This window comes from Megalobrama amblycephala, linkage group LG14, assembly GCF_018812025.1.
Source record: "Megalobrama amblycephala isolate DHTTF-2021 linkage group LG14, ASM1881202v1, whole genome shotgun sequence".
In the NCBI taxonomy this organism is placed as follows: Eukaryota; Metazoa; Chordata; class Actinopteri; order Cypriniformes; family Xenocyprididae; genus Megalobrama; species Megalobrama amblycephala.
Genome location: NC_063057.1, coordinates 41,824,159 through 41,839,071, shown reverse-complemented (window position 1 = coordinate 41,839,071; position 14,913 = coordinate 41,824,159). Strand labels below are relative to the sequence as shown.

Below are 14,913 nucleotides of genomic sequence, written 5' to 3'. Positions count from 1 at the left end.
ATATCTTCATACGTTATGTCCGGCCACTTCTTCAGATCATCCTCCCACTTGATTATACGTCGCGGGTGTGGTAATTCCTTACCACATTGGTTTTTTATCAAGTTTTGTGAATGCTCCCACGCCATTATCTTCTGCTGGCAGTCGACTGAAACGGATGTTGTGCACCTGAAAAGGAAATACGTCATCGCACTTACTTCCGCGTTCGAAAATAAGGTGAATTAGCTACACATTTGCAGCGGATTGGTGCTGGCCGAGAGTGGGGGCTTGGAGTTGCCATCTAGAGGGTAAGAGAAAAGTACATAAAATTCTTAAAAATGCTTCATAATAAAAAAAAACATTGATCATTTTCAAATATTTACAGGATAGTCCTGTCAGACATTGGTAATTAATAAATGTATTTATTTATTGAAGTTCATTAATAAGATTTATTGTAAAGATTATATATTACCTCAGAAAATGAACCATCCTGTCAGGGGACTTTTTTTTGGTGAAAAATGACAGTATAACATACATTCTGACAGGATTTGGTCTCAGAGAAAGGGGTTCTGACAGAAAATGTATTTTCTGAGGTAATTTTTCAACTTAACTTGATGAAAATCATGAATATAATTTGAATTGTTGAAAAATTACCTCAGAAAATACATTTTTCTGTCAGAACCCCTTTCTCTGAGACCAAATCCTGTCAGAATGTATGTTATACTGTTGTTTTTCACCAAAAAAGTCCCCTGACAAGAGAGTTCATTTTCTGAGATAAAACTTTACAAAATCTTATCAAAATGTATTATATCATACAGTCTGTATTTCATAACTTGATGAATTCAAATTACATTTATAATAAGTTGTAAAGTAAAAAGTGTCTCACCTCAGAACATAGGCTGGCTTGTTGCAGAGTGATCAATTCAAAACTTGAACTTGATCAATTGGTCTTGAACTTGCCAGCAATCCAATCAGAAGATATCGCCAGGGCACATGATGACAAGCCAGATAACCTTTTGGCCAATTATTTGCCTCTTCTTTTTAGTCTTTCTCCTCCCCCTTAGTCTCTTGTCCCCACCCTCTCCCCCCCAGCCTCAGGTGCAGTCAAGGGCCAGTTTTCCTCTGGCCAAACAAATACAGTGTGATTATGATTCAGCGCTTCAGAAGTTAGATTGTGGACTGATATCATTCAGAAATGTATCCAATTTCTTCTCTTGAAGATTGCTATTCAGGGGCCTGCCTATACCGAAACGAACTTGGGCCGATAGATCTATACTGAGTTACATGGACCTGCCGCGAGTACAACTATTTCAGCCAAGACCGGCCCATAAAGAAAACGCGGCCTGTCAGCTAGATGCGTTGTGTACAGTCGGCAGAGTTATGGCCCGTTATCTTTTCATCGACGTTCCCCTTCCCCTCAGCCCCTTGCCCAACCCCTCCTCCCTCAGCCTCTTCCCTCAGGTATGACATTTGTGAGCCAAAACATAGAAACGAGTTGCATTTTAGCACTTTCCAGTTCTGTGGTGAACACAAGCTAATATAAAATTCAACAGAAGTCTATGGACATTTTGAATAGGCATCTTGAGTACCAAACAGACAAAGCTCATAAAAAAGAACAGGAGAAAAAAGTAGGAGAATTCATTGTACATCATAATGTTAACCTGTTGTTGTTTTTTACAGTAGCCTACATTGGACACCTCAGCGTTTCCTTGGTTACTGCTATACACAAAGCAGTGCTGCTTGGCTACTACTTTATACGGAAATAAGAGGAAATGCCATCAAAACTTTTCTGAAGACAGTCCCCTTCAGAGATACCTTCATATCATCCCTAATTCAATATTTATATTATTCTTTCTATATTTTGCGAACAGTGAACTTGTGCATGGTGCAGTATTTTCTCTGCTGGTGCACGTGTTCTCCTACAAAGCAGTTTGTTTGCAAGCCCGGAATAAAGATTGACCAAAATAAATCTAAAAACGTTTGGATTTATGGCCAATGGACTACTGCATCTCTCTCTCTCTCTCTCTCTCTTTTTTTTAAATTATAGTTCAAATCACCCCAGATTGGACAGCTTTGCGGGCCCGTATGTTTGACACCCCTGGTCTAGAGAGAACGTTTATTAGCTGTAAACCCACTCAGCGTAGCGTATAGCGTTATAACTGCATTGGCTATATTTTTTACATGACGCACCACCCAGCATACCCAGTTAAAAAAGTCACCGCTCGCCACTGATATATATATATATATATATATATATATATATATATATATACGACACTACGTCCATATTTTTTTACAGTCTATGATCTGATGTGATTCTGCTGAAGAAAGGTTTGTTTTAAGAATTTAAGCTGTTTTCATCTATAGAAACAGTTCAATGATTTATAGTTGTGTTTTGTTTTATACAAGCGATGTTAAATGAGTTTATTTACTATTTAATGTAACATTGTGATTCTTTATCTAACTGTAATGAAGGATATTCCCAGCAAACACATTTACGTTGTGACGTCTGTGGCACGTTGCAGTTCTACTTCGGCAACATCGCCGTCTACGTGCGCGCAACATTGTGAATTGTAGAATTGTAAGAGGCGACAGGGTTGTAGCAACGTTGTTGCGCAACATTGAGCAACTGTGAGACGACGTTCGGACAACTTGTTTTTCAATGACAGATTATAAATATTTCCCCATTCTGCGTGTAATATTTTGGGGTTCATTTTTCAATGGTCATACGTTAGGTATTTAAATGCTTTTAAAATATCGTATATCCTTATTATTTATGGGCAAACAGTAAATTAAGTATAATCAACACATGCAAGTGTAAACTTTGAAGAGCAAAAATGACATACAAGGCCAGCAATATAATTTAACTTTATTAAAACACAGCATATAATCACAATTAATCACATGTTAATTCCAAAAGGCAAACATTTACTATAATAATAATATAATATAATATATAAATAAAAATAATACTAAAAAGTAACTGTATATGATTGTATATATTTATTTAACATACTTTTATTAAAAACATGGAAGATAACGAGTAAATATCCAAAGAAAATATATTTTATGTATATTTAAACAACTTCCTACCCTCCCCCCACAATATATTTGTGTACATTTTAAATAATAAATAAATAATATAAAATAATATATATATATAAAAAAAAAACGTTTAATCAAAATGATCAAAACGTTTAATGAACAAAAATAGGTTCTGTTCATGGCAGACGGGAGTGTAGTTGACCATCGGGGAACAGAGAGCGCTGCACAGGCACAGGTAAACTGAGAACAAAGCATATCAGAGCTTCACATGACGGGACTAGACAAGGAGTGACTAGTTAGTGTGAGCAGACATGAGAAAATAATCTAGCAAAAGAGACTAAATAGAAGACAAATCAAAGAAAGAATAAACCAGTGTGTAGTGAACGAGTGGCAATCAGCTGAGAATGACTGATAGGGAGACACAAAAACAAACACTTGAGGACAAACCTGACAGATACATCACATCAGTGAAAAACTAATATCCATTTGCAATTGCAGTTTGTTTAAACTTGAGAAATTTATAGTTTAAGCGTCTATCAAATCTCAAGTAAATTATTTTACTTTAGATCTTTAATACAACATGATAGTAAGCTACAGAAAAGACAGAAAATATTAGGGAGAAAAGTGGATGCTGACAGAGCATGTGCGCTGCCAATTCCTGAATACTTACTTCAAATTATAATGAAAAGAGATCCAGTGAACCATCTTGTAATTGTGGGGTAACTGGTCGCTGTAAAATGAAATGTCAAACTTAGTATCATATTATTACCAACTGTCCAGAACAATAAAGCAATATTAAAATGTATTGCTTATAAATGTAAAAAAGTATTCATCTGTTGCTGGCTGGTCCTTGTAAAATGTAATTTAGTTACTCAAATCTAACTGGCCAAGAGTTTTGAATCCTTACATTAGTCCTCTTCCTGACCAGGCCTGGTGCATGTTTCAGCGTCTCTGCAATATGGCCTTCAGCATCCGTACTGGTGGACCCAGGCTGTTCATTATTGACCCTAAAATCTTTACAATACAAGTGCAGTTTTTAGAGATACACAACAAGGAAATCATCTATTTTGTATTACCAATCATGTAGAATTCTGTCACTTTAATGCTTACGGAAATTAAATCTAATTAAAATTACAGTAATATATGCAAATACTGTTATTTATTACTTAGTAGAACTCTGTAAACACAAAGTTCTTCAAGTTTCCTCTTCCCCTTCCTTCCTTTGACACTATACTGTGCCCACACTTCTGAAGTTGCAGTTTTTCACATCAATTGCCGCACTGTTTCTGCATAGTTCGGCCCTCCGAGTGAAGAAAGATATTTAACCTGAATTTAAATTAAATGCTATAGTCAAATCACATGCATATACACATTACAGTTCAGCTGTATTTTATTAAATAAAATGTCAGATTCTTAACTGTTTTTCTTTGGAGCTCCTCATCCACTCTCAGTTTCTCCTCAAATGAAAGAAAATCAGGTAAATTATCAACAGCAGTCGTCGAATCAGCAGAGAATGCTCTTCTTTTGTTGTGATTATTTTATCTAGTTTCATTAGAACGTTTAACTGGAAATCTGTAATATAGTTTCAGTTTGTAAGAACATCTGCTGACAAGGATTAATTAAGACAAACCATGTGCAAATTCAACATCAACACCATTGCTATTTTCTCCTTAAACTGGACTTAATACAACATAATGGTAAGCTAACACAAAACGTTTCTGTTCATGAGAAATTATGGAGATTATAATAATACATGTATACATGTAAAGTAATACACTTTTGATGCAATTATTTTTACTAATATTATCAAGGTCAAGGAAAATGTCATCATGTCATAAACACTTGAAATGAATCAATAATGATTGAGTTGTGATTATTAAAATTAATGTCCCAAAAATAATCCTATCTTTTCTTGATCAGATCTTAGGGACAAAACATAATCTGCATCTGCTGTTGCCGTAAAGCCATCCACATTTCCTGAAGCATTCAAAGTGATATCAGAAGAACTTCATGTTTTTTAACAAAGTGTACGGTGCAAGACAACAACCTGCGAGACGTCACTGTCCTCAGACTCTACATGGCTCAAGAGAAAGTCACATGATCGACGGGATCTTTCACAATATTGAACCTTTTAAAATCACTATCTTGACACTAGGAATAACACAGTAAGAAGTGAGAGTAGATCAGTGCCATCCATAACTATTCTGTTCACTAACAGTAAAGTAAAACTTGTTTCACGGTAAATCGCATGTTTTCATGTTCAAATGTGACAGGAATCATCCTCCTACATGAGGGTCAGCTGATATGAGCTCGACTAACGTCACCTGACAGAACTGCTTTACTGTACATGATCAACATGTGAAGAGGGTTTTTCTCCTTACAATACCTGTACTATGACTGTGAATGACTCTCCCTCAGTCCTCCTTATAACAACGACAGAAAGAAAACAACAAGCCAGATATATACAGCTGTAATGTACCAGAGTTCAATGCTAAATTAGGCCCATTGTGAGATTTAACAAACAAACCTGTGTAACATTGCTCTCTGGTTCTGAATCACTGTCCTCGAGGTCAACCTTAAATCACAGTAACACTTTATTATCCAACATTATGTGTGTAATCATGACATACTACAATGTGTCTGACGCTGTCGAGAGCGATGCAGAAAACACATTATCATTCTGACTCAAGGACTTGTAGAAAAGCCTGAATAATTCACTCTTGATCTTCTTCCTCTGAATCACTTTCAGGTTCAAACATACATGGATTGATTAAAACAATATTTCCACTTGCCATTGTGTGGCATTTACTATAGTAAACCTTGTGGACTCCAAGCTGCTGTGAATGAATGTGGACGGGGACAAATTTGAATATTCATACATCCATGTATATACTAAATGAAGCAATTCAAGCTATTTAAACAAGTTGTTCTTTAAATGAGGAGTAAGCTAATATTTTATTGTCCTCGCAGTGCGTCGGTTATGCGCTATGATATCGCGGGGCAAATGAATTGCAATATTAATTTAATAATAAAAGTAGCATGATAATAAAAAAATAATTTAATAACTCTGCATGCCCGTCAACTATATGCCACTGTGAAGGGATAAACGACGTTCGGGCACGGCATCAAATCGATTAACTCTTTATCCAAATCCACATGCATGGACCGTTCAGTGTTCAGTACTGCAATGTCTCATGTCTCATGATGTTTCTCACGTGTTTTCACTTGGCACAAGCAAGAAACGTTTACTAGACTGTGGACTAGCTTTGACTCTCCGCGCAGCCGAATTTTTATGACCACGGACAGTGCGCGTTTGCATGTGCCGAACGCGTCTTTCCACGCTCATGGGCAAAGGAGTATCTTTGATACATTTCTCGCGCGGTCAGGGGGTAAAGGAGTATTTTAGAAAGACTTGCGCGCTCAACTGTGCGCGAGACGGAGGGGAACGTGGGAAATGAAATATACCCGGGCCTTAACCGCTCCAAAGTGTAGTGGACTGGAGCTGACAGATCACTTAGGGAAAAATATTGTGTCGCCCATGGTGGGAACTATAAGATATTATTTCTCCTCTCAAGTATGCTTTCATTGCTTCCCATATAACTGAAAATGGCATTCCCGGGGTTTGGTTATGTTCAAGAAATATTTTTATCTTCGTTGACATAAGTTTAAGAAATGCTTCATCTGAAAGCAACAAAGTATTAAAGCGCCAGGGACGATATCTATCAAATGTAAGTGGGATGCATAGTGTCATTGTTAGTGGGGCATGGTCTGAAATGACAATAGCTTGATACTCACAATGCCTAACCAAAGGAAGAAGATTCTTGTCTAAGAAAAAGAGTCTATACGTGAATAAGTGTGATGGACAGGTGAAAAAAAGAGAATAACTTTTTGACCCAGGGTTGCGAAAACGCCATACATCAGATATCCCATATGTATCGAGGAATAATTTAATGGTACCCAGACAGCAACATAGTGTGGCCCAGATCGGGCCCACATCTGGTACATGTGGATTACACGCGGACCAGATGTGGGCCGGATCTGGGCCGACACTATGTTGCTGTCGGGGTATTGGCTGACTTGGATGGGATGGTAGCTTCAAGAGAGCTACGGTCTAAAAATGAAGACATTACGCAGTTTAAATCTCCTCCTAATATCAACTGATGTGTATCCAACTTTGGTAATCTAGAAAAAATGTTTGTGAAAAAGAGACTATCATTATAGTTTGGTGCATACACATTAGCAGGGACAACTGATAAATTGTAAAGTTTACCAACTACTATGACATAGCGACCTGTAGAGTCTGCTTCAACCATTGAGGCCTCAAATGGGATGCTTTTTTTCAATAAGAATGGCTGTGCCTCTTGATTTAGAATTAAAATTAGAGTGATATAACTGACCTACCCACTCACACTTCAATCTAAAATGGTCTGTTTTACATAAATAAGTTTCCTGAAGAAAGGCGATCCCCACTTTAAGTTGTTTTAAATGATGAAGTACTTTTCTACGCTTCACAGGGTGATTTAAGGACTTAACATTACAGCTAATAAAATTTATATTGCATCCTGCTGATATACTGGCTGTATTACTTATTTTTATTTGAGAAAACAAAAACATTGATTTGAGTAATTATAACAGTAGTCCTACCTCTGAATTAGCACAAAAGGACAGATTAAATAAAGTGCAAAATAAGAATCTGGTGTAGTAAAAACCCACCCCCAATCTCCCAAAAGAACAGAGTGAACCCCAAACTCTTCGAAAAGACATCCACACATTTAAGTGCTTGTTATGGAGAAATCACAGTGTAGCAGGCGCTCCTAGTCAAAATAAGGATGAAGAGTGTATAACCTATTATTAGTATTTGTCTCAAAAGCATTGTGGTTATTTTACATTTATAAAATTAAATAGCATATTAATAAAAAAATTATATTAATAATAATGAAAATTATCTTTCTGCATCATGTAGTGCCATGCCATACATTGTTAAACAACAATATATTCGTAAAGTCATCTACTCATCAATTGAGAGAGAGAAAATAAATACTTAATAAAAAAAAAATAAATAAATAAAAAAAAAAAATATATATATATATATATATATGTGACCCGATCTGGCGAAATGAGTCGGAAGTCGCAACGTTCTATTTTAAGATATGGGCCGATAATGTGGAAAAACAATGAAAAAAATTGATTTTTTTTTTAAGCTAATTTCAAAGAACAGACTTTCAAAAATAATCTCCCAAAGTTTCGTAGTCCAGATAATTGAGTAAAGGTATTTAAATGGCTATTAAATTTGACATGGTTTTACTAAATTCGCTGGAAATGAACTTCTCAACTCCTCTCGTCACTTATGAGCACCCCTGAAACGTCATTATCTCTGCTCTACAAATATGGTGTTACACGTTGTATAGAACCAATCAAAAAGCTTAGAAATGTAAACACAGTGACCTAAACGCTGATTTTTAACAATGGGAAGGCCCGTTTCGACTGACAGGCACGCGATCGGTCCAGCCATCCTCCTGTCAGACTAGCGCGCCTTATAAAATAAAACTCCCATTTGCGTGTCTCTCTTTAAAAGCCAATAAAAATTGAATCCATATAGGTAGCACAAAAATTCTTTTTGCATACAAAACCAAAGACTTTAAACTTTCATATCAAGCCTCCAACATGCTTCTGTTGCGTTGTTTTCACCCTCTAATGAGTCTGAGAAATATGCGTTTACAACAAAAATAGCACAGCAGCTAACTGAATACAAGTATGTATTTCACGTGCTCATAACTTCATGAAAAATGCACAGATCATAAAAATCGCACATCAATATTTAAAGCAGATTCTCAAGATTAAAATGAATCCAAAATCAATATAATATATTGCGTTGATCACAAGATATTACTCACGAAATGATTTAACATACTTGGCTAAAAACATGTCTCTCATCTCTCCGGGATGCAGTGTGTATCCAATGTTCCCGGACCCGTCCATGTTCGTTTTCCAACGTGGAATAACACAAAATAGATATCATTTTAAAGCTTAGAATCTCATCTTTTTAACCATTTTGAAAAACTCCTAACGAGTGCTGAGAAGCACCTCTAAACCGGAGTTTACCGTCCGTTGGCGCCACCTGGCTACGGAAAAAATGAACAACAATTTTTCAAACTATTCTTTATAATATCACCACGAAATTTGAACCAGATGCAGCTATAGGAGAGCATCACCAAAAAAGGATTTTTTAGCGATCTTATTGTGTTCCTGAGTTATTCCATGTCAAATAAAAAAGAAAAATTATTTTAAAAAAAATTATATATATTTTTTGTCTTTTATCAGCTGTTTCTTGGCAAGAAAATGTCCAAATGTAATGTAATTTGTATTTTCTTAAAATTTAAAATGTTTTGTATCAAATGATACCTACCTTTTGACTCTCCTTGCTAGAGTTTTGGAGTTATGAGTCTTTACTTTTGTGAGTGTCGCTCAGAGAAAAAAAAAAAAAAAAAAAGAACTCTAAAAAAGCCTTCAGGTCTTAAAGGGTTAATTCAAATAAATACTTTAAAATAATTTGAGCTTCAGCCTGGTTTAATAGCATTATATATATATATATATATATATATATATATAAATGTCTTTGGTCAAATTAAGCTGTAAAATAAATAGTTTATCCCTTTAAATGCAATAGATTTTGAAAGATATCAACAAAAAAATGAGCAAAAAACTTTAAAAGCGATTTTCTCAGGTTTTCAATTGGAAAAAGAGGGCAGACGACCATAATTCAAATGGGTATATCTTTAAAACCATTCAAGGTATGACTTTGACTAGGATATCATTTTAAAGCTTATTGTCTCATCTTTCCATTGATACCAAAATCTCAATTTTGAAATTTGGGTCACTGTGACTCATTTTGCTGGATCAGGTCACATATATACACACACACAAAGTTGATTTATTTCACTAATTCCGTTCAAAAAGTGAAACTTGTATATTATATTCATTCATTACACACATACTGATATATTTCAAATGTTTATTTCTTTTAATTTTGATGATTATAACTGGAGGCTTCGACGCTTCCTTCTAGGAGAGGGCGCTGCACGGCGACCAGCAGTACAGTCGGTTTGTCTCGTTTTTTTGTTTGTTTGATAAGTTGTTTGTTGTGATCATTGTAATCTTTATCGGTATAAACAATCATTAGATGTACTGTCTAACAGACCGTTATTATAGTCACTATGAGTCGCGTATGGGAGCTGGCTTTAATAGTTGGGTCGATACTGTTTGTCATCAGCGTGGCAAGTAAACCGGCCAACAACGCGGAGGCACATGTACGCTACAACAGAGACTTTCTCTTAGAACTGAGCGCCTACGCGAGCTATTGGAATCACAACGATGTAAACATACCTACGGAGATAAAAAGAACTGTTAATGATAAGGAATACAAGAGGAAACGAGGGAAGAGGGGAGGAGTTCGCCAAAGACTCAAGAAGAGGAAAACAAGAGTGCCACTTCCAACTATCATTCTCTCTAACGTACAATCGCTAAAAAGAAAAGCAGATGAGTTGCGAGTAAACACTCGTTACTTGCATGAATATAGGGAAGCCTGTATCTTAGCCTTCTCTGAAACTTGGCTTAATGATACTGTGCTAGACTCCGAAGTTTGTCCTGAAGGATTTAGTTTAGTACGTTTGGATCGATGCAGCATGGCTACAGGCAAGGAACACGGAGACATAAAGGACTGGACTGCTGCTGAGTGGTCCAAAGTTATGTTCTCTGATGAAAGTAAATTTTGCATTTCCTTTGGAAATCAGGGTCCCAGAGTCTGGAGGAAGAGAGGAGAGGCACACAATCCACGTTGCTTGAGGTCCAGTGTAAAGTTTCCACAGTCAGTGATGGTTTGGGGTGCCATGTCATCTGCTGGTGTTGGTCCACTGTGTTTTCTGAGGTCCAAGGTCAACGCAGCCTGCTGCTGACCAACTTTATGGAGATGCAGATTTCATTTTCCAACAGGACTTGGCACCTGCACACAGTGCCAAAGCTACCAGTACCTGGTTTAAGGACCATGGTATCCCTGTTCTTAATTGGCCAGCAAACTCGCCTGACCTTAACCCCATAGAAAATCTACGGGGTATTGTGAAGAGGAAGATGCGATATGCCAGACCCAACAACGCAGAAGAGCTGAAGGCCACTATCAGAGCAACCTGGGCTCTCACAACACCTGAGCAGTGCCACAGACTGATCGACTCCATGCCACGCCGCATTGCTGCAGTAATTCAGGCAAAAGGAGCCCCAACTCAGTATTGAGTGCTGTACATGCTCATACTTTTCATGTTCATACAAAAATCCTTTCTTTGTATTGGTCTTAAGTAATATTCTAATTTTCTGAGATACTAAATTTGGGATTTTCCTTAGTTGTCAGTTATAATCATCAAAATTAAAAGAAATAAACATTTGAAATATATCAGTCTGTGTCTAATGAATGAATATAATATACAAGTTTCACTTTTCGAATGGAATTAGTGAAATCAACTTTTTGATGATATTCTAATTATATGACTAGCACATGTATATCTCTTTAATCTTTTACAGTAATGGATAAATTCCAAGAAAGATCTAAAATGACAAAACCATTACATCACAGCTGCAAACAATATTTGCTTTTTCCATCCATACAGGGTATGTTGAAAAAGACATTGAGTAAGGCATAGAGCTTAAAGAAAAGAACTCTGCCTGAATTAGTCACATGCATCATTTATTGAAACAAACAATACATTTTTACAGAACTATATATTTTTACCGTTCAATGTTAACTGCTGTCTGAAGCATGCCATTTTTGGTGCAACTGTTCCTTTAAAAAAATACAACCAATAGCACTGAGGGGGAAGGGTTAACAACCACCCGACATTTTTATGGTGGAACGGATAGTTCGGCGAATAAGGAGCTGGAGTCAGCCTCGTCTGGAACTTTGCGGCCGAAACAGCAATTTTTGTTTTTGATCGAAATAGTTTTGGAGGGCTGAAATCATTGACCGAAACAGTGAGGTTTGGAGCTTCTCCTCGGGTTTTGACTGTGTTCTAATTCGTGCACATCAAGGATAAACCACAAATATGTCGATTTTCATTTATTGATAGCCTATATGTATTTTCAAGATCAGTCTTTCAGTCTGTTTTTTTTCCTGTTGATGCGTGAACAAAACTTCACTTAAATTTGTAGCGCACCCATCAAATAATAACAATAAACTCCTCTTTAATATGAAAAAGTCTTTCTCAAATTTTAAATTCTGTCGAAAACAATTTAAAAGATAACTGCAACTTTTAATCTCACAATTCTGATTTCTTTTCTCAGAATTGAGAGAAACAAAGTCTGATAGGCTACAAATTCTGATGGGGAAAAGACAGACTTTTATGTCTTAAACTATTGCATAATCGATCAATCAGTGTTTCAACCGCGGAAAGACGACAATAAAACAGCTTGAGAATAACGGCACATTTACCTCAGAAAAGCAATTGAATGACCATAAACTGGATAGTTAGCTATTTTATTTGTGTACACTCAGAGTAAAAACAAAATGTTGTGCTTTTTGAAAAATAAAGAATACTAACATGATGCATGATCTCTCGTCTCCCTCTGAACGAAGTCCAATCTGATAGTTCTCAGAAAATGAACTGTAACTTAGTGAATACTAATCACAAAAAAAATTATACTTATGTCTGAAAAAACGTTGAAATGTCAAGTTTTAAATCGTGTATGTCAAATCGAAAACAAACATTCTGTGTTTATGTAATCTGTATGAAAAGAGAGCCATGTCAGAAATCCATGATTCAGCTCATTATCCGCTAATGCGGCCACGCCCACGGAGCCAGCGCTATTCAGACGCAAATTCAGTCAATACATGCAGGCATCGTCTCAATCGTGTATTTATTGTCTTGAAAAGTGTCTTGAATAGCCATAGTTAGCGATCTCTGTCCTCTGTTAGTTCGGTTAGTTCCTGGATTGCCTATTCTTCTTTAGCAGGCATTTGTGGACTAAAGCTGTACAGAGCGCCCTCCGGCTGCAAGTAGCCTATGAATTGAAAACACCAGCACTCATAGTGATGACAAAAAATATTGAAGAAATATTACTCCTCTGTATAGAAAATTGACATAAACATATGAGAATCCATCAATATTTCTCCAAATGTACATGCTTTTAAGCTAAAAGCCTATATGAAATGCCATAGAGGTAACATTTTTCAGACACTTTGCATCACAGAAATACATTAGGCTATATTTTAAAGTATATAATACCATTATTTTAAATTGTAATAATATTTCACAGTATTGCTGTTTTTTCTGTATGTTTGATATACACCATCACAGAGGGTTTTTTCACAGCCTACCTGACTGAAAGGCCTCATTATTATGCAAGTCATTTCAGGTCATTATTATGTGATTCTTTTGTCTTCTCATGCGGTATGCGGTCCATGCAGCTTTACAGGGGGTATGGCTTATCTAAATGAGATGTAAATGAGCCCTATTGTCACTCCCAGCAGGTGAGAACAGGTGAGAACTGCAGAAACTTTAAAGGGGTTTTTCTCCCTGTAGAGCTTTTTTGAGTGCCTACCTTCAAATGGCCACAACTTCTCCAAATATTATCAGATTTCCATGTGTTACACATCGTTGGAAAGCTTTGAGACTACACTTTCAGAATCTGTGGATAACTCAAAATGCCACAGAACCGACTTGTGTCCCTACTTTCCGTGACTGGTCACATTTCAGGTCATCTCCGCATGTAGAGAGAAGAGGGGGTAATGGAAGGGAAATGTAGATTAAGGCATTGCTGAGGTGTGATCGACTCAGTGTGATTACGTCTCAAATGGGGATGCTAATTTTGCAAGAGAGAGTTCAAATGTTAATTTCCTTTGTTTTCTCAAAGAGTAGCCCTTTCTTGGTCCAGACAGTCCAGTATTAGTCTTACACCAGCTGTGATGGTTATCTTAGTCGCATTGAAGTGATGTCATCTCCCTCTCTTCGATTGATTGGCTAGAGGAGAAGCTGTCAATCTAGAACTAGTGGAACAATGGTGGCGCTTAAGCCCGGCCTAATTTACATGAAACTCGAACTGCAACATTTGGAAACGCAAGAGCAAAACGTAGAAAGAAGAGCAAAGAGAAAAACAGCACAAGCGCACAAAAGAGTAAAATATGAGCAAAAAATATAAGAGAGCAGAAAGAAAAGAGTAATAAAAGCAAGGAAAACAACTTTTAAGAACGCATAAACACAAGTTTAAGATTTGTGCAATATAATTTTTGATGTGTTTAAAATTTTGATTCATGCTTGTTATTTTTTTTAATGTGCTTTTAATTTTTCGATTTACGCTTATTATATTTTGATCCGTGACCACGTTCTTTGCCATTCCGATCATTTTGCATTATTTTTTTAAGTTTGTGCTATATATTTTTACATGTGTTTTAAAATTTTTGATTCACACTTATTGTTTTTTGATCCATGACCACAATACTATTGGCGGGAATCTGATCCCATACCAAACTCTTCATATGTAGAATATTAAGGGGAAAATGGTTTATTTGTCCTTCTTTGTTGAATTTTACATAATAGCAAACATCATTCTGATCAGATGTCTATTTCATGTTGTGATGTGCTCATCTGCAATACTTCTTGACAATTTTCCTGTCAGATGTTAAATAAACATTTAGTAAGCATCTGTAAGATGTATATGGTTTAGAATTTATGTAAATCAACTAGTATTCGGTTTCGAACACAGCCACTTATTTGCTCGCCTACTGCTTTTCCCCTACTATTTAGTAGAGAAGTAAGCGGTTTCGGATACAGCCGCTGACTTCTGTGAGTCTCACTTGGACTTTCTGCACGAGGGCGCCCTCCGGCTACGAGTATGAATGAAACAGACAATACA

At 36.4% G+C, this 14,913-nt stretch overlaps 1 long non-coding RNA gene across 1 annotated transcript; it reads right to left on the bottom strand.

Annotated features, from left to right (window-relative positions):
• Positions 1–2,282: 2,282 nt before the first annotated feature.
• On the bottom strand, positions 2,283–8,014 carry LOC125244333. The gene is made up of 3 exons (XR_007179317.1): positions 3,929–8,014; positions 3,692–3,751; positions 2,283–3,429 (listed from the first exon to the last, which is right to left on the bottom strand). It is a non-coding gene; the product is annotated as an uncharacterized LOC125244333 (long non-coding RNA).
• Between the last annotated feature and the right edge of the window lie 6,899 nt (positions 8,015–14,913).